Raw genomic sequence first — 21,829 nt, 5'->3', positions numbered from 1 at the left:
CAGTACCAATATTAGAATCCAGGGTTCCTGAGTCTCAATATTCCTCTGGTTTCAGAGTAGCAGCCGGGTTAGTCTGTATCCACAAAAAGAAAAGGAGTACTTGTGCACCTTAGAGACTAACACATTTATTTGAGCATAAGCTTTCGTGAGCTACACCCACTGTCAAAATGTGCCTCATCTCCCCTTTTATGGCTGGTGTCAAGTTACTTAGCCCAAGTGGCAGAGAGGTCTGTGCTGTGGATCTAAAGCTTCCAGCACTGCTGATGACCCACCTGGGAGCCAATATGGTACCACAGGGTCAAATCCCTCCCCCCCCCACATACATTTGTCTCAAGGTATTATGCTCTTTCATTACAACACACCTATTATATTTCTACCTTTTGCTAGTTAAAACCAGGCTCTTTTATGCCAATATAAGTCCTTTAAGCATTATCATAGCTAACCAAGCCCAATTTTCTCTGCTTTAGATGACCAGTAATAATTTCTCAAAAAGGACATGTATTTTACCATATAAATGGCTATTAACTAAAACCAGGGTAACTGGATTTCTGTGAGCTAGAGTCATACAACAGGAGTGAGGAAGGTGGTGTTCAGAAACTACAGTGATGTGTGCCTTAGAAAGACTGAAGATTGTTAGAGAGGAAACCTCTAAATTGTTAAAGATAGTTCTTTTATTTTATTACTTATTTTAACCTTTTGTGGGCCTGGTGCCACTTATTTGTGGGCCCCCGGCAGGCACAGTGGGGTGGTGGGGAGTCTGTCTCCAGCATGAGGCAGGGGCTGGGGAGCATAGAGGATCCCTCTGGGGAAGGGTGGAGCCAGTTCTCTCTCCAGCTGAGCTGCAGCTCCTCCAGGTAGCAGCAGCTGCTCTTCCTGCCCTCTGGCAGAGAAGCTGATTCCGGTTACTCCTGTAACTGGATTTTTACTGTCTGATCAGCAGGACACTGCCAGATCCGCTTTTTGTCCATTTTTTTTACCAGACAATCCAATTGTCTGGCAACTATAATTGGCCCCTTCCGAGTGTAGACCCGGTGTGATGGTGCCATTGGCAGCATTGTAAACCCAGTTCTATTTAACATAGCAATGTGTGTTTGCTCCTTGAACACAAGTCTATCACAGTAGCGAGGCAGTATGTCTAGTGGTTAATTGTTAGTGAAGTGTGGGGGGAGGGCGGGGGGAAGATGTATTTACAGTGCTGTAGCTAACATGTGATAGCTATCTCATTGTGAAAACCCAGTGTAAGCAACATAAGTGATAGTTTTACCTGGATGCATCTGGTTGAGGTGAACCATAGGATGAATCACTTATCTTGGTTTTTGCAATGATATAACTATCTTGTGTATTGAAGCCACCTTTTTCCTTGTGGAGGCACATCCTGAGTGATCAGCAGACAAATGTCCTATAATGTGAATGTAAGACCCCTGTCTTGCTTACAGATTGATATTGTGCTAAGAGAAGTTTGGTAAATTAATACCATCATGATTGTGACATGACTTAGGTCCTTTTGTTAGTCTAGTTAGGGTAGTCTGTTTTCTGACTCACCATAGTTGCATTCTGACTTATCTGCAATTGTGGATATTATTTTTGTTTCATTTATTATTTTTTGATGATAGCCTGCATCTCTATTCAAAATATGGTGGGGAAAGAAATATAGCTTTTGATTTAAATTTCATGAATGGGAATGGAAAAAATATAGCAACTATATCACTGATAATAGTTGAGGGAAAATAAAAATTCTTTTCACAGTAATGAAATTTGGAGCAACTATTGAGGTTTAAAAATACACTTGGAAGTTCAGACTGTGTAGTATTATACCCACACCAAAAAAAAATAAAATAAAATCACAATCTAAACAAATCAATTTTATTTGCTCTCTGTACTGATAAATGGGGCTAAATCTCAAGGGCAGCATGTCGTCTTTGATGAAGATTCAAAAATAGAGAATGGAAAACTCAACAGTAAATGCTGAGATCAGACAATCATTCTTTTCCCATCCCTTCTCATTTTTATTGTTGAAAGGGATATAGGAGGGAGTAGAGGGGTGGATGTATAATATATCATTATAACAAGAGTGCTATTTACAATTTGCATCTAGGGACCTTAAAGTATTTTACACAGTACTTGTAATTTGTCAGCCTCTGTTTTATGAGCATTTCTGCTGCATCTACATCAAGAAGCCCTACAGCAGTGTAGTTAAGCTCTGTTGAACTCCATGTAGGTTTACAGATATGGGAGTTATTTCTGTCAACGCTAACATGAAAAAAATATTTGCTAGTTGGTAATTGCCACAGAGGCAAAGAAGGCTGGGTTTCTCTCTCTTGCAGTGGGAACCCAGCCTTGTGTGTGGAAGGACCGGAGAAACCTGAGACAGTTCTTCAAAGTTCCTGGAGATAAGGAAGCTCTTCACTCCAGCTGCCTCCCAATGAAGAGGAGCAACCGGTCATGATGGCAAGATTGTGTCTGATTCTGAGCCATCTGTCCAGAGCTGGCTATACAGGCAGAAAAGTCAGTTATCAAGGATGGCAAAAAGTATTGGTAACAGCAAAATATTCCATGACCAGTGATGTGCAGAGAGATAGGTGTTGGACTTGAGCCTTCTAAAATTGGCCTTCTCAATGTCTCCCTTCAGGAACAACAACTCTGAAGATGCTCCAGTGCTACCATCTAGACATTTTTGACATCTACTTGGAACTCTACATCCAGGGATGCATGAAGAGGAATTTGCTTCCTCTCTGGAAAATATATTATGGAGCTGCTAAGCCAGTGACTGAAATAGTTGGAGTCATAACCAGTTTCCCTTTATAATTCTGATTTTGACCTAACTTTGCCAAAACGAAACTAAGTTGCCTGAACCGCATCACATATGCTGCTCAGTCAGAGGAAGTTTTGTTTTGAAACACCTCAGAGTTTTCCAACAAGGTGTGTATCAGATTTAGCAGTTTCCCTTTTGTAAAAAAAATCTCCTAATTTGAGCGGTGCTGGGGGGATGCCATATCACAAGTAGTTGTCAATCCAAATGCCACATGCAACTTATTTCATTGTTCTCAACAGGGACTGGTGCCTTTGATAGTTTTGGAATTGTATTTTCAACCTTTATACCATATGTCAAAGACTCTAGGATTTATAGTAGTCACTCATCTAATTGCTGAACTAATACAGAACAAAGATAGACTATGAATGTCATGTGATCAAGCACAGGAAAGCATCTTTTGCAGATACAGGTGAAGTGGCTTAAATAAATGCTCACATACACCTGCCTTAATTTCACTCACCTCTAATGAAGACTCATGAAACATAGTTCTCCCATGTACTGTTTACATATGACCTGCCCAGGATGCTGTGGGCTCTCTCACCTTGTGGCCAATTTGCCTTCCAGTTAAGGTTTTTTCAAAGTCATGACCAGTGATGTGTAACTCCCCTATTAGCTATTAGATGGAAATTGCTGTTTAAAATAGAGCTGCAGGAATTTATTTTTATTCCAGCTGTGCCTTATATCTACTCAAATGCATTTTCCTTCTATGTGTCTTTATCTATTAACAAAGAATCAACCCTGAAGCCTACACCCAAGTTTGATGCTAAAAGAACAGTAGGTTTCCTTGCTTCCTAGGGATGATTTTTCAGCCCTTACCCTTTGTGTTTTTTTCTTTATCTCCTCTTTTCCGTCTATTCCCATGTACAACAGACTTTTCGTCTTAACATTTCATTTCCTGCAGAGCAATAAAGCTTATGTTTTTAGAAAAAAAAATATGCTCTTTGACAAGAAGTGTGCATATGACTCTACTTTCAATGATCTATGTGCCATCTTGGGTGTTCTTGGTATTACTTCCAATTACACTGGTGCTTTATCTGTCACCTAACTTCTTTTTTTTTTAAGCTTCAAAAAATTCTCTTGTTCCCTCTGCCATCTTTCTAGCCATATACTCCAGACAAGACTGAGCCTGGGGACAAAAGCTAAACGCTGCCCTTGTTCTTCCCCAAGTCACTTTTGAAGTTGGGTTCCAGCTGCAGGAGTATTTCCCCACCCAAAGCAAGAGCACAGCTTATCGATGCACACGGGCCCTTGCTTTATTATGCAGTATCTTTTCAGAGAATGTCTGCCACAAAAGGGATTTATCCCTGTAAGTAATACCCTGCTGCTAAAGCTACAGTAGCCAGACATCGCCCTTGTTCTGCTTGTTGTAACCACAGCTATAATTGGACAAGGGCCTTTTTGCTTGGGAGAAAGATGCTGATGACTTTATCTGAAGCCATCAACCCAATTCCGCTTTTAGCGCCCTTACAGCTATGCATCACATCTGCATACTCAGGGTCAGCAAAACCATGAGCCAGGCACATACGCACACACACACACACTCGCACACCCCCCTCTGTTCTTTTAAAAAACAAGTATGACGAATTCCATCCACAGACTAAAATACACATTTGTAATAGTTCAGGCCAACCAATATACAGCTCCACAGAAAAACATTAAATTAGCAGGATGCATTTCAGTTCTTACCAACGCCAAGTGGCAAGAAATGCAGTTCCTCCTTTATGCGAAATCTATGTTTGTAAATGGGGTTCTGTCTTAAATCAATTTTGATGCTTTATCTTAGAGTGCAGCAGATAATATACATTTGATCATCAATCCTCTGCCAGTGCCACCTGGTGGCAGAACTAAATTAAAGCCACCAAAAGTGTGTTCCGGCATAGTGATTTAACCATATGATTCCCATTAACATTAATGGAGCTGTGCAACTAAATCTTCCCTGTTACACATGGAAAAAATGTATCCCTCCAAAGTTGATTAGTACCCACAAGAACAAGACAGTTCAGAATTAAAACAAACTCTGTTCTTGGAGCAGTATGTTGTGCCAGTGTAGTAAATAGAATAGATGACCCAATCATTGAGCAGCTGAAGTCAGAAAGTGGCCAGTAACTCATCAGCACAAAAAAATTCATTTAAAAGTTTCTTATAGCCAGACCATCAAATAACCATCTTTACAGCTGACATAATAATAAAAAGTATTGGACAAGGTCTCCTCCTCCACATGGGGCTAAACTCTTTCTCAGAGCAGAGCTTAGCAAGGAATAAGAGGAAACCTGCTTCACTCTTTATCTGTGTCATTAAATGATTAGAGAGACAAGGTGGGTGAGCTAATATATTTTATTGGATCAGCTTCTGTGGCGAGACCTTCTCTGCCTGGTTCAATAAAAGATATTACCTCACTCCCCAAGCCTCCTGAACCCAATACCCTGGGACCCACTGGCTACTATAACACCAGTTTATTAAATGATTCTTATTATTGTCCTACCTCAGTCAATCTCACCAGAAAGAATTTCTCTCACCTGATAAGAATAGAGAGAATGCCATCCTGTTGGGGAAAATTTTCTTTCCCTTCCTAACATGAAGGCATTTAACTCCATCACTGCCAAGCACTGTTCACTCTCTCTCTCTCTTTGTGCATACTGGAGTGAGTCATTGTAAGGACAGTATTTTTGATGTCCACATCAGAATTTGAAGAGATTGTATGCCTGAACTGTTATTACAATATTATTTACAAAGAGGTGAAAGCTTAGGGGAAATGTTTAAGACATCTCTTAAAGAGTATTTAGGAACTCTGTTACAAGAAAGATGAAGACTCCAAAGGTTTTTTTTTTTGGGGGGGGGTTTATGATAAATACCCACTTGGGGATTCTTTAATGCACAGTGATATGTGTTGTAGCAGGTGCCACCAGGTGGTGAACTTGGTAGCTCCCAAGTCCTTTTTCTTAGAACGAAAGCAAAGGTTCACTCTTGGAAAGGCATATGCAGTACGGTGTGGTGAGTTTTGTAATGCATAGTTCTAGCCCAAAGAAACTGCATGAGCAGCAGGAGGGTTTTCAAGTACTTTGGAGGATAGGATTAAAATTCAAAATGATCTGGACAAGTAATTTGAAGTAACTAGGATGAAATTCAATAAGGCAAATGCAAAGTACTCCATTTAAGAAGAAACAACCAGTTGCACACCCATACAAAATGTGAAATGACTGTATAGGAAGGAATACTGCAGAAAGGGATCTGGGGTCATAGTAGATCACAAGCTAAATAGGAGTCAACAGTGTAACACTTTCCAAAAAAAAACTCCAAAAAACAAAAAGCCACCAAACATCATTCTGGGATGTATTAGCCTGAGTGTTGTAGGCAAGACACAAGAAGTAATTCTTCTGCTCAACTTCTGGGTCCACATCTCAGGAAAGATGTGGACAAGTTGGAAAAAGTCCAGACAAGAGCAACAAAAATGATTAAAGGTCTAGAAAACATGACCTCTGAGGGAAGATTGAAAAAACCTGGGTTTGTTTAGTCTGGAGAAGAGAAGACTGAGGGGGGATATACCAGTTTTTAAGTACGTAAAAGGTTGTTACAAGAAGGGAGAAAAATTGTTCTCATTAACCTGTGAGGATAGGACAAGAAGCTTAAATGGGCTTAGATTGCAGCAATGACAGTTTAAGTTGGACATTAGGAAAAACTTCCTAACTGTCAGAGTGGTTAAGCACTGGAATAAATTGCCTAGGAAGGTTGTGGAATCTCCATTATTGAAGATTTTTAAGAGCAGATTAGACAAACACCTGTCAGGGATGGTCTAGATAATCCTTAGTCCTGCCATGACTGCAGGGGACTGGACTAGATGACCTCTTGAGATCCCTTCCAGTCCTATGATTGGAATAAATTCTTGGGGCAGAGTTACTCCCTGGAAACCAGGCGTTGGTGTTGGGCTGAGATTCCTGAAAGAAGGAATTGCCTGCATGTGGGTTGTCACCATGTTACTTACATGACTGATGTATATATATATAAATTGAACAAGTTACTTTTAGAGTACACCCAAACTCCATGTCACTGATTTCCTCTCCACTGGGAAGCCAACCTGGTTCTGGACAGCTGTAGGGTGACCAGATAAAAAGTGTGAAAAATTGGGATACTTTCTGGGGGGGGGAGGTATAATTGCATATATAAGACAAAGCCCCTAATTTTGGGATGGTCCCAATAAATATTAGGATGTCTGGTCACCCTAGACATCTGTTACTGCTTGATAAAGAAAGGGCGGGGGAGAGGGGGGCGTGAAACAGAAAATTGTGTCACATTCAAGTTGGGGACATTTTTAATCAGAAGATTCTTGATTCCCCTTAGCAAGTGGATTAGTGGGAGACTGGATTGTAACAGCTCCATGTACAGAAAATCAATGTACTAAATTTCTGAAATAAAGTTGGATTGAAACAACCCACTAAGTATATGGCAGTAAATAAACCATTTAACTGTCTGTTGATGATTACACCTAGCTGTGTGCATCTACATTATTTCTATCTCAGTGGTGAAAACTAACTGGCTGGTTCTCACTGGCATCCTCTACAACCATCTGTATTTCTACTGCTGAGCAAACATTGTGCAATTCCCCTCTCTTCCCCGCCCCTTGGCTATTGCTCCACAATAGAAAGAATCATATGCTCTAGCATCAATTTGTCAATGTCATTTGCCTCTCTCTGGTTGCTGACTACTTAAAGCAACAGTACAACATGTATCTTGGTTTCTGTCAGCTGTGTGGATGACCTCATTCCCAGGTGATATTGTCTTCCGATTCTCTAGAAGGTGACCAGAAACTTCCAGCAGCATGGTTTCTATGCACAAATCTCTCCGATGTAAGGAAATCAAGTGGAGGAACGTGGCAAACTGACCTCCAGCATCTGAGACAAATACTTACAGGGTCTATCAAAGCAGTCGGTGCAAAGCAATCGTAATATGGCGATTGCAGAGCCCTTTAGCCAGCCTGGTATTTAAAGAGACACTTCTTGTTAGTCAGTTCAAGATTTATGGAAAAATGCAAGGGGCATAATGAGCCACATTGCTTTCTGCTATTTTCCTACTGAACATAGATTGTGGACAAGTATAACAATGAGGGATTTAACAAACGCTTGGTGTCAGAAATACCTCCCAGCTAAAGCTGCTGTGTGGTCAAATAGCAGTGAGGGATGAGGTCACGCCTCCTTCACTGGATGCCAACAATAACTGCCTTTTATGCAATTATGTGAATCACCCTATTGAACAAGGCTTACACACTGAGTAATTGCCATATGCAGAGTGATAAACAGGAGAATGCACTGAGTTGAATCATTCAAGCAAATAAGTGTCAACAGGTATTGTCAAGCAAATGGGACATGTGGCAGCAATATGGCAGTGCTGTCCTAGAAGAAGGGGTCTTGGCAGCATTAGGCAAACTGCCCATCACAACCCCTTGGCACATGGCTCCTCTGACTTTATTAAATGGGCCAAACAATTTTTTAGAGGACACAGAGCCAGGCAAATAGGTTGCTAAGAGGCCACCCAATATTGCTGGTGAAGAGGAGATCTGAGCAGTGAAGAGCTATATTTGTGGCAAGCGCCTTTGGATAACTTCAAACCCTCCTGCCCCAATTTCTATAGCCAAACAAATCACCCTCTTGGTCGTATATAATAATGCACAGTGGCTTGAAGGTTAGTAGTGAGGAGACTGGCGAACATCCAGACTCATGCACTGTCCCAGGCATCTGTCTACTGACACGGTTCCCAAAATGGGATCAGTGGTCCACCAGTGGTGCAGTGAGCATTTCCTGTTGGACTGCAGAGTGAAATCCATCCAGAGCTAAGCACCAGGGATAAGGAGGAGAGACAACAGGTAACATTAAAAAAGACAGGGAATCGTTGTTCTACCAGTTAATTTGGTACAATAAGGAAGTGTGCTGGAAGGCTTTTTGAACTCATATTGCCGCTTATGTACCACATTTCTACTACATGGAGTCTTAAGAGAACAACGTCTGCTGAGCTGCAAGAGGGAAACCAGACTTATGAAACAGGAAGCTAAGAGACAGCTTCTAATGGCATAATGAAAATGTTTTCCTGTGCAATCAAAAGAAATAATCAGTCCTTTCCCACCCCCCTCGCCCCAACAGAACATCAGGAAAGTCAGAATACAATCACTAACATTTAACAAAGATATTAAAGTACAGTCAGAAATGGGGACTAAAAGAATAAGTTAGAGGGAAAAATAGATATTTATCTATTTCTTGCCTCCTCCAACAGCATTTTGGTGTTCCAGGTTAATAGTATGTAAAAGTAAAAGTAAGTCCAACAATGCATTTGCCCCCTTAACCTATAGTGTTTTTTGCAATGTCTTTACTGCATTTGTACATATTATAGCACACAAAGATACAGACTTACACTACAAATAGGCTGGGAAAATAGTATTTTGCACTATGTTAATGAGAATATGTAAAAAAGAATGGATTTTTTTTAATTCCACAAATGGTTCTGATATCAGGTTAATAGTAAATAATATTTAGGTGGAAATCTCCACCCTCCCACAGGCAAGCAAAACAGAGTTCTACAGAGAGGAAAACACAGCGTGGAAAACACAGCGTAGCCTTTTTCTCAGGGGGAGGACATCATCCAGCTCCAGGACTATAGATCAGCTGCAGCCACGAGTCTGCTGTGGAGTCCTTGCACCTCCACAGCAATCCTGAGGCCCTTACACCCACTCCAGCTCCCTCCCTCCAGAACCCTGCCCAGGTGGGGGCCTGCACAGCTTTCCTTGAAGTGTCCTTTCTCATTGCCAAGATTCTCTGTGCAGTTTGTAGGCTGCAAGATTTCCCACTGGGTTTGGCAGTAGAATGAGAGACAACGTGTATGGATCCCTCCAGCCTCTTTATCATAGAAAAATCTATTAACTAAATCATCCGAGCCAGGGCTTTGTCAAGCCTGACCTTAAACCTCTAAGGAAAGATTCCACCACCTCCCTAGGTAACCCATTCCAATGCTTCACCACCCTCCTAGTGAAAAAGTTTTTCCTAATATCCAACCTAAACCTCTCCCATTGCAACTTGAGACTATTACCCCTTGTTCTGTCATCTGGTACCACTGAGAACAGTCTAGATCCATCCTCTTTGGAACCCCCTTTCAAGTAGTTGAAAGCAGCTATCAAATCCCCCCTCATTCTCCTCTTCTGCAGACAAAATAATCCCAGTTCCCTCAGCCTCTCCTCATAAGTCATGTGCTCCGCTGGACTCTTTCCAATTTTCCACATCCTTCTTGTAGTGTGGAGCCCAAAACTGGACACAGTACCCCAGATGAGGCCTTTAATCACCTTCTCCCTGTAAAGAAATTGTGGAGTGGATTTAGAGTTCTGGGAGTGAACAGAGGCAGTTGACTTCTACCTTCCTTTGTGGTCCAAGGAAGACCCATTCACAGAGTGCACTGGACCTGGGAGAATGATTGAATCTGTTGTAATTTGCAATATGCAACTTAGTTAATACAGTGATGGGCAAGCCCTCCCCTACTAGCTGGATTAGAAAGATTTGAGAGAGAAACTGGGGGGAATAAGATTGAACCAAAGTGCTCTTTGTGGGGGACGAGGCTGCGTGTCACCACTCGAGAGGTGACAGGTGCCGCTTTAGGACCTCTCTACCTGCATGAGGAGTTTGGATGTTTAGACAATGTGACTTGCCTCCTTCCTTCGCATACCCTTGATATTATCATACATTGAATTACCTATACATTCTAGTCATTGTTAAGAAGAGATTATATTGGAATGGAATGGCCACAAGAACGTAATCCTCCCTGCACTATCTGCATTTACCGATTCTCAAATGTACATTAGTTTTCATTCACTGTATAGAATCATAATCCCTGTACTTTGGCATCCTCAGAACTCAGCATCTATATGCTCGCAACAGTTGGCCTCCTCAACTTCTCATTTCATCCACAGGACAGACAAAGACATCCAGTTACATCTCAAAAATATTCAACAATTATACTTTGTTGGCAATAAGTGGTACAGCAAGCAAGTAGGGTTCATGTAGCTAGAAATTCTTAGACAGATCACTACTGCTTTCACTGACAGCAAGCGATGTGGCAAGCAGGCGGAGTTGTAGGAAAGATCTTTGCTGAGCATGCATAGAAGCAACTGTTACATGCATCTCTTAGTCTGGGTAGCAGCCTGCCTTCAGCTTGCATTCCTAAGCCCTAGGTATCTCACTAAACTAGGCACCTCCTGAAATGAGTTCAACTGTAGAAAGAGGGTCACATCAGACATATTAGATATTTCAGTGTAACAATTCCTGGGGGGGGTCATTGTCATTTCAAGTCTCAGTATGTGGAAAATTTCTTCCGTGTAATATAATCGGAGCCATCCTCATTCCATGACTGTTTAATCTGGGTCCAGATTTAGGCAGATCACGCATGGTGACACTGAATAGAATAAGCGGTGTTCTTCAGTCTGTAAGCTGGAGGATTTGTATGTTTCCAGCACCCTGAATAAAGAATCCCCTTCTCATTCATTGCAACCGAGTCTTGTCTCTTTCCTCTTGTGAGGGACACTGCATCAGTGTTACTTTGTACTTCCCTGGGAAGTAGTTTTACTGTTGGACAAATCTGCTGATACAAAGTATTTCATAACCGCATCTGCTTGGGCTTCTCATTAGCACATACAAGGCTGATCTTACTGTAACCATCCCTTACATACTGTAGGCTTAAGGATCTATACCGGTCTTTTTCTGCTGCCTCGGTTTATCTCCAATACTCTGGAACCTTCAGATCCTAAACAACTTTCTGTCAAACAGATTCTATCATCGTTGTGTGTCATTGAAGAGAGTCTAGCAGAGAGCTTGTCTATAACACAGCTTTGCCATCTTGTAACTTCAGGCCCTCCATGTATTGCTAGCTAAAACCAAGATGGTTGCAAGAGCTGCAATCACGTTTGGAGATTTGAATATAAATCAGCATTAGGCCAATCAACACTTCAACCATCTGTCTCACCTTCCCCCCTTGCCCCCCAGTTGAGTTTGTGGTTATCTTGTAAACAGGAATTTTCTTCAAGTTACCATCTAAACAATCCAGAATATAATTTTCTAGCTCAGTTATAAATATTTAAAAATCTGATCTTGAACTTCTTCCCCCATTTCATGCTGTGTGGGTGCACTGCTGTGTCCACAATAACTGCATTTTAAAATAGTCCTTAATTCTGATTTTTAAATTCTGTATAAGTGGTTTATAATAAACTTTTGTTTATCATAGAACAATTCTCCCACCTGCTATAAACAGTAAGGATCTTGGGAAAAAATGTGCAGTTCATGTGCTTTATGGAGAAGAAAAATGCACAATTCTGCAATTCATTAACATCCTTTTTCTATGACAGTAATTGGATCCATCTCAGTTATGCACCTGAATGGAATATGCAGTGACAGCAGAAGAGTCAGTTGCATTGTGGAGTTACTTGTAATGAGAATGCAGAAATGTTTTTCACTGAAACAGCTGTTCTAGACTTTGAACATTAAGCATTAGATTTTAAACATTTTATTACATTTTTATAATGTAAGTCTTTTCGAACCCTAAATAATGCAAAGGAGGATATCGTAATATTCATAGGTACTAAGTAGCCCCATGTTCCTAATATTTTAATGTAATTTGGTATCACACTGCTTATAATGGAAACTTCTATAAACAGTAAATATTTATTTCCAAAAATACAGAATAACTGTTTTAATTAAATAGACATATGTTCACTCACTAGTATATAATCCAAACTCTTATTTACAAGATAAATACCAGAGAGTATACATTTTCCTTTAGAAGGCTATTCAAATAATGTAGCATCTTTGTACCATCTAGGCAGTGGTATTGTTGTCCTACCAAGAGTTTGGACTGTATGGAAATTGAATTAAGTTGGGGTTTTGTAAGCGAAAAAAATTAATGAGTCTGGTTAGCAGTTTGTATTAGTGTTATTTTAAATGCTGTGAAGCCCCCAAAGTTTGTGTCACACTACGCAATTGAAAAATAAATGATGCTGCAAACTGATGTGAAGACAGAGATTATGTACCACTGAGGTTCATCATATTATACATTTCTCAATAAGATCAATATTTCAGTTTAGTAGCTGAAGTGTCTGCTCTGCTCATATTAACTGTAAGGATGTAGAGATGTTGTCGATATTAGAAGAGCACCAACAAGAATTTTCACACACAGCTAATATACCTTTAGAAACTTGGATAAAAAAAAGATACTAGCCTTATGTTTTAAGTCACAAGTGAAAACATGGTAAAGACTGTTAACAATTTATAAGAGTTGAGTGTACAATGGGGATTCCTACAGACTGGGTATAGTCATAGCTATAAATTAAATAGAATCACTAAACCATCGATATAGGATCCCACTCCAGAATGAGCCATACCTGCATAGAAGTAATTCACTGGCTGATGTGAGGTTGCCGGGTCTTTGCCTTGTTTACCCCCTCCTCCAGCCAGCTTACTTAAGAGTTCAGTCCCCTCAGAGCAGCCAAAATCCCAAAATAAACACCTTTGATGACAGTCCCAAATTAACCAACAAAAAGTCTTTCACTCCTTCGGGGTTCAACTCTCAATGCCTCTCACTCTTATCAGAGCACTGATTCCACAGGCTTTTCCCTGCTGGGAGTCCAAGTACAACATATTGTACACTGGTCTTCCACCCCTCCTGGGCTTCTCTTCACTTCCCTGTTCCTCGAGTGGAACACTAGCCCCAGGATTGTCATCTTAGAGCCTAACCCCTTATTCCAGGGGCTTACTGCAGGAGTTAGCACCACTCCTGTGACCCTGCACTCCAGCTCCAACCCAGCTTAACTGGTCTCCCCAGCCAACTCCTCATTGCCGCTTTCCAATCCTTTTTTAAATCCTACACCCAGCACAGGTGTGGTGCAGTGATGCTAATTAAATGAGACTGGGGAAAACCTGGCCCTTAAAGGGGCAGCTACCCATTACAAGCCTCAAACTCATTTCACTTAGTAGTAGAAGCTAGATTTAAACATTAGTAGTATGGGTGAAAGGCCAGTGCTTTAGCCACTGAATAACCCAGGGTCCTGCCACTACTATTTGATTTCAAGTGAGAGAGAGATACACACATACACGCCTTTAAATTATAGCTGTTTACTACACAGATTGGTACTTAGGTTCTGATTCAGCAAAGCACTTATGTGTATGCTCAGGTTTCATCATTTGCCAAATAGGGATGAAATTAAGCATACAGATAAGTGCTTTGCTTAATCAAATAGGAAAAGGGTTTTTCTCTGCATATTTGATTTCCATGTGAAAATCTAAGTGGTAACTCCTACTCAACACACACAAACACACAACCAGTTTACTTATAAATTATTTGGTGTAATCCTGCAAGGGTTACCAGGTATCCAGTTTTCAACCAGAACTCCTGGCAGAAAAGGGACCCTTCCCAGCCTAGTGAAAATGAACAAGTGAGTGAAGGTGGGGGACAGCAAGCAACAGAGGGAGCGGGGATGGAGTGAGCCGGGTGGGGCCTCGTAGAAGCGGGTGTTCGGTTTTGTGCAAGTTTTGCTGAATGGGTCAGCTCCCATTGATTTCAATGGGCACTGAGGGTGCTGAGCATGTTGCAGGACTGGGACCAATGTCATATAAGCCCTGTGTGGGAAGCATGTAACCAGATGGTGAGTACTGCAGTGTTGAAAGGGCTAGCTCAGAAGTAGCTGAAGGTAAAGGACAGAATGAGAACATAAAATTGATGGGAATATGTTTTGGAAAGACCAAATAGGAAGAAAACGGAGAACATAAAACTGATGTGATATGTTGTTTTAAAATGAAATTTCCTAATCAGAATTCAAATCTCTATTAGAACTTTATTGAAGTTTATGCCATACTAGTGGCATATAAATCTAGAGCAGAAGACAGATTTAATCCCATTAAATATTTGTCAGTGATACTGACCATGACATTATTGTTACCATGCATTACTCCTATCACTGGCTTCAATGAGAATTTCACTCAGAAAGAACTAGATAATTGGATTTTTTATTTATTTTTAATTTATCATAGTCACATGCTTGCACTGCCACTGTTTTCTTTCCTTATTACAGTGATTTCCAGTGAAAATGCTGTAGAAAGGATATTGCTATAACCTTCCCCACAACAGAAGCCTGGAAATTTGATCAACTGACTGTATGTTTTTTCCTACTCAGCAGTAGAATATCATCTTTATCCTCCACCCAGTTAGAGAGTCGTTGCCAAGAACAACTTCCTTTCCTAGCTCATTGACATGTACTGATATTTGTAATCTATTTCAGCCGGAACACCAAAAACATTAGCTCACAGAAAGCCTGGCTTCCAGATTGCTCTCCCACTTTATTTTCTTTTGTTGTCTCTACTTCAATGACTGTTAAAACAACAACAGAAACATACCTTTGAAAGTTTGGAGTGCTGCGAATGTGGGAAACAGTTTTTACTTTATACCATAGGATTCAGTGTAAGGTATTTAAAAATTCCACAGTACCCCATGTAAAGCTAACAATCCATCCCAGTTAGAAACAAGAATGTTTTCTGAAAGAGATTTCTTTTTTCTCTCTAATGGACTTATCACAATATTGAAACCTGAAAACTTGTTTCTTAAGAAGACACCAGCTCCTAAGGTTTATTCATCCTTGGCAGGCACAATATTCTGTGACATCGTAACTATCTCAATGGTAACTAAATTGATGAAGAGTCAGATGTGGTGGGTTTTTTTATTTTTTTGGTTTTTTTGGTTTTTTGGAAGGCACAAAAATATCTCTTCACGAGTACAATTCATTCTTCAGCATTTATTGTTCTCTGGTTTAAAAACTTTCACTCATCCAATCAAAGAGGAGAAAGCACACTTGGTCATTTAAGTGACCAGCTATGCACCATGAATAATATAAATAGTGAACAGCTGAAATGAACTGTTTGTGAACAACGCATAAACTGCAATATATTTACAAATTATTTGGTGAATACTTGCAGATAATTAATACATTCCTGGGACTCAGGATCACATCATCAACAATTCATGATCAGAAAAAGGGTTAAAATTGGTATATAATTTATCCACTATACATAATTTGATCAGATGTAATTTGCAGGGCAAACATTTGGTAATATCCTTTTTTTGTTTCCACCTGTGCACAACTAAATTTATAGAGCTTTTAATGTGTCATTTTGTGGCCACTAGCCAGATGACCTTTTCTTTGAAACAATGGGAGGAAATTAAAAAAAAAACCTGCTGTAATCACAGATTAAAGTGTTTTGGAAATTCATGTCAGACTCCAAGTGAAGATAAATCCAAGATATATCCAAATTGTCAAGCACATATTTTCATTTCACAGGCTATCAGAATCCCTTGAAATATTGAAAGTACCTTTATGTGTTAAAAGTAAAGCCAACTTGTTTATCTGTTATCTCTGTATATATTTAGGCCAGGCTAAGACTGCATTAATAAAACGAAGAGGCAGAGTTAAACAAACACAAAAAGGCCAATTTATGTAACATCAAAAGACTTGTGTCTTTTGGACATAAAGTCCAACAGCAGAGTGAATCCCATTGTTCCAGTCTGCCTAGGAAGAAAATGAAATGCATCTTGTTTCCCTGTATCTTTGGCACAATATTTAAACTAAGCTCTCCAGAAACGAAGGATGGATCAGTGGTTAAGCTGCTCATCGAGGACTCCAGAGATCTGGTTTCAATTCCTCACTCTCCCACAGACTTCCTGTGTGACATGGGTCAAGTCACCCCAAACTGAGCTAATACTTTCCTGCTTATTGTGAGGCACTTGGAAATGATAGGGGTGGGAGGTCTAGATACCAGCATTCTGTAAGAATCAGATTTTCCTGCTCTGCTTGTGGCCACAGAAGGCCTCGAATGCAGTAGGGCTGCAATGTTTCACTATGTGGTAGTGGTGGTAACTGTGGAATAGGCAGAGGTTGCTAGAAATGGAGGGTTCATGCAGTTCCCCTGCATGGGTCCTATTGTTGAGTTCCTTGTTAGTTCTCTCTGCAGTACCCACTGAGGAAAAGTCACTGGTAGAGAATGTTGTGGCAATGGTGTTTCTGAAAACTTACTGCATCTACTACCAACAAATCTGATATGGAGCGGACTATGGAAAGGTTCATGACTTCCAAGTGATGGAACAGCACTTGCTCCACAGATGTCCCATGCCCTGCCTGTTGGATTTAGCCTTCCCCAACTGCCTTGATCACTTTGCACAGTTGGCTGGGATTTGGCTCTGAAATGCCAAGCTTCACCAAGGTCACAAAAGTGAGTGCATGTCATCTGCAACTCAAATGTTCCCTTTCTGATCACCGACCCAGGGTTTGGAAATTTTACTGGTCCCTGAATGTATTTATTCTGCAGAGCTTCTAGCTCCAGCCAGTCAGGATACATTGGTTCTCAAAACCACGTTCTGATTCTGACTGCCATCTCTCTTCTGTCTCTCTTCTCCCTCGACATGATTTTGCCAGATGATCTCATAAAATACTGGAGCTTGTAAATTAATGGCTTAATTTTGAAAGGTGCTAAATACCTGCCGCTCCCATTAATGGCCAATAGATTGTGGATGTTCAACCCTTCTTAAAAGCAGGATATGATCTTGGTAATGCATTTGAGATCTGGGTCTCCAATACATTCTGAGACAGCTTATAGCACTGGTTCTTACTGCTAGCAGGAAGAGATAGCATCCATAAAACTTGTGTCAGAATTCAGCTGAGGCAGGTAAGTGGGGGTAGGAAGGAAAGATGGCAATCAGAATGACATGATTTTAAGGTTTGATTTCTCTCTACCTTGGCAGGTGTAAACAAATGCTCAATACCCTTAGATACGCTTGTTCTCCCATGTTCCTGCATACAGCAGTCATTCCTAGCACTGGTAGATTGTGGTCCTTCACAATCCAGCAAAGCTGTTTTGATTGTGTTTGAAGATTGAATGTAGTAAGTTCTGAACCTTATACCAGTGAAAATTTCAATCCCTGGGTATCATTTATTTTTAATAAAAATGTGATTTGCTCCTCTCTCAGTCAGCACACACAAGTAATAGATGGATTTTCCAAAGCATGCTTCTGGTGTGAAAAAATAATAAAGACATATTATCATAATTGCAATATAATACACTATTCTCAGCATAACATTGGAGCATGCCACAGTGGTTATGTTTTCGTTTGTTCTGTCACCTTCCTGAATATAAGGAGGAAGGCAGGCAAGCAAGCATGGTGTTCTGAGAATTACATTTTTTGTCTTGTTTAAAAAGAACAGGTTGCATTCAGCTACAAGGAATTTTCTAGTGTCATCTCTCTCTCTCTCTCATTTTTTTTAATGATCTCTATCTAAAAGAAGCTAATAGAATATTGTTTGAGGCAAATACACGCATGCCTGCCACACAAACATTTTCTGCCACTTTCCCCAGATACAGACTAACATTTGTCAAGAATGCGTGTTTCAAATGCAAAGAAAGGGAATAGACAGGAAATTAGAATATTCGTGAGCACTGAGACCCACATTTAAAAAAAAAGGTGGGTACAATTGTTTGAGCAAAAATTGGATGCACTGCTGTACATCTGCACTAACATTCATAATAATTACATGTGAAAATGACTAATAAAGTGTCTAACTAGTCATTTGAAGCATTAAGTATAAAATTGCATGGATATTTTTCTAAAAATATCAGCCCTAATTATTTCAAAGACAGGCTTTCATTCAGGGTCAAAGAACTTGTATGCCCCCTCCCTCCTTCTTCTTTGTGGGGGTCTTATACTTGAATATTTCCTTTTTTCCCTGTTACGCTCTCCCTGTGGATGATCTTATCCACTGACCTCTCTCTCCATTTCTCATGACTGTCAAATCTACCTCCATTGTCCTGGGTCACATCTCTTCCTGTTTTCCAATACTTCCTCTTGGATCTACTGCTGCTTTCTTTAAGGAAAAATGTCAAAAAACAGAACTTTGTATCTTTCTTCCTAATTCCTTGCCTTTCCTGTGTTACCATTGACAACTCTTCTATACTATCTGTCTCTCAAGTTTGAAATCCTGAAATTACCTTCAACTCCTCCATATCTACGTACATATTGAGAGTGCACCAAACACCATGCGATATAGGCAGCCTCATCATTTGGTAGGGTATGCCTTTGTATTAACCAGGAAAAGGGATCACTACCCAAAATGCATAAGTCTTCTTTAGCGGAGGCAATAGCAAACGTATGACTCATGAGATAGGCAAGTTCATCCTGATCTCCTGCAGTAAAAAGAAAAGGAGTACTTGTGGCACCTTAGAGACTAACAAATTTATTTGAGCATAAGCTTTTGTGAGCTACAGCTCACTTCATTGGATGCATTCAGTGGAAAATACAGTGGGGAGATTTATAGACACACGGAGAACATGAAATAATGGGTATTACCATACACACTGTAAGGAGAGTGCTTTAGGTTGGGGGGCTGTCTATAAGCAAGGACTGGTCTGTCTCCCAAGATCTGTGAGAGTGATGGGTCATCCTTCAGGATAGGTTGTAGATGCTTGATGATGCGTTGGGCCCCCAACTAAAACCTCTCCAACGCATCATCAAGGATCTACAACCTATCCTGAAGGACGACCCATCACTCTCACAGATCTTGGGAGACAGGCCAGTCCTTGCTTACAGACAGCCCCCCAATCTGAAGCAAATACTCACCAGCAACCACACACCACACAACAGAACCACTAACCCAGGAACCTATCCTTGCAACAAAGCCCGTTGCCAACTCTGTCCACATATCTCTTCAGGGGACACCATCATAGGGCGTAATCACATCAGCCACACTATCAGAGGCTCGTTCACCTGCGCATCTACCAATGTGATATATGCCATCATGTGCCAGCAATGCCCCTCTGCCATGTACATTGGCCAAACTGGACAGTCTCTACGTAAAAGAATGAATGGACACAAATCAGACGTCAAGAATTATAACATTCAAAAACCAACTGGAGAACACTTCAATCTCTCTGGTCACTCGATTACAGACCTGAGAGTGGCTATTCTTCAACAAAAAACCTTCAAAAACAGACTCCAGCAAGAGACTGCTGAATTGGAATTAATTTGCAAACTGGATACAATTAACTTAGGCTTGAATAGAGACCGGTAGTGGATGGGTCATTACACAAAATAAAACTATTTCCCCATGTTATTCCCCCCCACCCCCCACCGTTCCTCAGACGTTCTTGTCAACTGCTGGAAATGGCCCACCTTGATTATCACCACAAAAGGTTTTCTTCCTTCCCCTCACCCTCCCTACAGGCTGGTAATAGCTCATCTTAAGTGACCACTCTCCTTACAGTGTATATGATAACACCCATTGTTTCATGTTCTCTGTGTGTGTATATAAATCTCCCCACTGTATTTTCTACTGAATGTATCCAATGAAGTGAGCTGTAGCTCACGAAAGCTTATGCTCAAATAAATTTGTTAGTGTCTAAGGTGCCACAAGTCCTCCTGTTCTTTTTGCGAATACAGACGAACACGGCTGCTACTCTGAATCCTGCAGTAAAGAGTTTTAAAGTCAGGTGCCTGTCACTCAGTACAATTTTGGTGAAATCCTGGCCCCACTGAAGTCAGTGGAAGTATTGCTGTTTACTTCAATAGGTCCAGGTCCTTTGTATCTGGAATGTATTGAAAACTGTGTTAAAATGATAAGCTACCATTTTAAATTGTAAGGGGTTTCCTGGCCCTGCCTGCAGACTTGTGAACTCTGAGGAAAACTGTGATCTAAGTCCTCAGAGAGAGTCTGGAAAGAGCCAGCCTAATGCAAGGAGGGATGAGTTGCACCTCTCTGCTTTAGGGAGGCGCCTGCTCTCCCTGGTTTTGATTGTTGTGTGTTAAGGTTCTGGATTCTAAGAAATAAAATGGTGTTAGTCGCAACCTTCCAAAAAGAAGTTTTATCCCCTGCTAACTTCTCTGTGTGTATGCCATGAACATAACAGTATCCACCTCTGTGAAACTTAGTCCAGGTTAATGTTGGCTGCATTGGTACCTATTGAATGCAATATTCTCGGAGCAGGGCCAGGGGAAAGGTGGCCCTTTAGGTAGTCATGTCTTATCCCACTGACTTCTCTAAAGAGTACCAGGACTGGAATAAACGGGCTAATTTACTGACCCAAATAGTCCCAGAGAGTAAATTTCTGTGAATTTCATTGGCGATGCCAGAAGTATTTGTGCATTCATCCAGTCAAGGAACTACATGATTTTATCTCACTAATCACGATTAAGCAACACAGTTCAAATTTAGAACATTTGCAGTCAGCCTATAGGACAATGGCTGAATATATTCAAGAAACCACAATCTGAGAGTAGAAAAAGGAGATAAAATAAATCACATAAATGGTTTGCTGTGAATTATTTGCTCTGATGTAATTGTATACTCTTCTAGTTAAAGTGCTATATACATGTTTCAAAACCATTGTGATTTTGTAAATGTGATGTCATAGCCAATTACCACGGAAAGGGAGGTGATGTCACAGAATGTTGACTTTACAACAAGATCAGGTTTGAAGGGGAATCTGGGAGAAGGAGGAACAAACTCTGAGTTTAAAAGGGAAGGTAAGGCTTTGTGTCCAGTGATTAGACTGAGCATAAGCATAAGGCCATGGGACTGCCACATTGCAGCACCTCTCCTCACCAAAAAGGGAGAGCATGGGATATGTCATCTGACCAGAAGGCCTTACCTAAATGGAGCATGAGGCACCACAACAGAGTTTCAGAATCAAAATATCTTTTGATTTTTCCACACAAAAAAAATCATTGACATTTTCTGTGAAAAACAAACCTACCCACACCTTTTCCAACCGTTCTAGTCAGGATTCCTGTGCTCGATTGCCACTGGATTGCTATGTGACCTTCATGAAGACATTTATACCCCTCTGAATCTCAGGGTACATCTACACATGAGCTGGAGGTGTAATTTCCAGCTCGGGTAGATGGACGCGTACTAGCTTTGATTGAGTTAGTGTGCACAAGAAAAAACAGTGTAGCCACAGAGGCCTG

The 21,829-nt window shown here is 40.7% G+C and overlaps 1 long non-coding RNA gene across 1 annotated transcript; it reads right to left on the bottom strand.

Moving 5' to 3' along the window:
* Positions 1 to 1,841: 1,841 nt before the first annotated feature.
* LOC122460894 lies at positions 1,842 to 13,276 on the bottom strand. The gene is made up of 2 exons (XR_006282502.1): positions 13,212 to 13,276; positions 1,842 to 2,489 (listed from the first exon to the last, which is right to left on the bottom strand). It is a non-coding gene; the product is annotated as an uncharacterized LOC122460894 (long non-coding RNA).
* Between the last annotated feature and the right edge of the window lie 8,553 nt (positions 13,277 to 21,829).

This window comes from Dermochelys coriacea, chromosome 7 (assembly GCF_009764565.3).
Source record: "Dermochelys coriacea isolate rDerCor1 chromosome 7, rDerCor1.pri.v4, whole genome shotgun sequence".
Lineage (NCBI taxonomy): Eukaryota > Metazoa > Chordata > Testudines > Dermochelyidae > Dermochelys > Dermochelys coriacea.
Note: the sequence above shows the minus strand (reverse complement) of the source record. Positions and strands in the feature narration are given on the sequence as shown.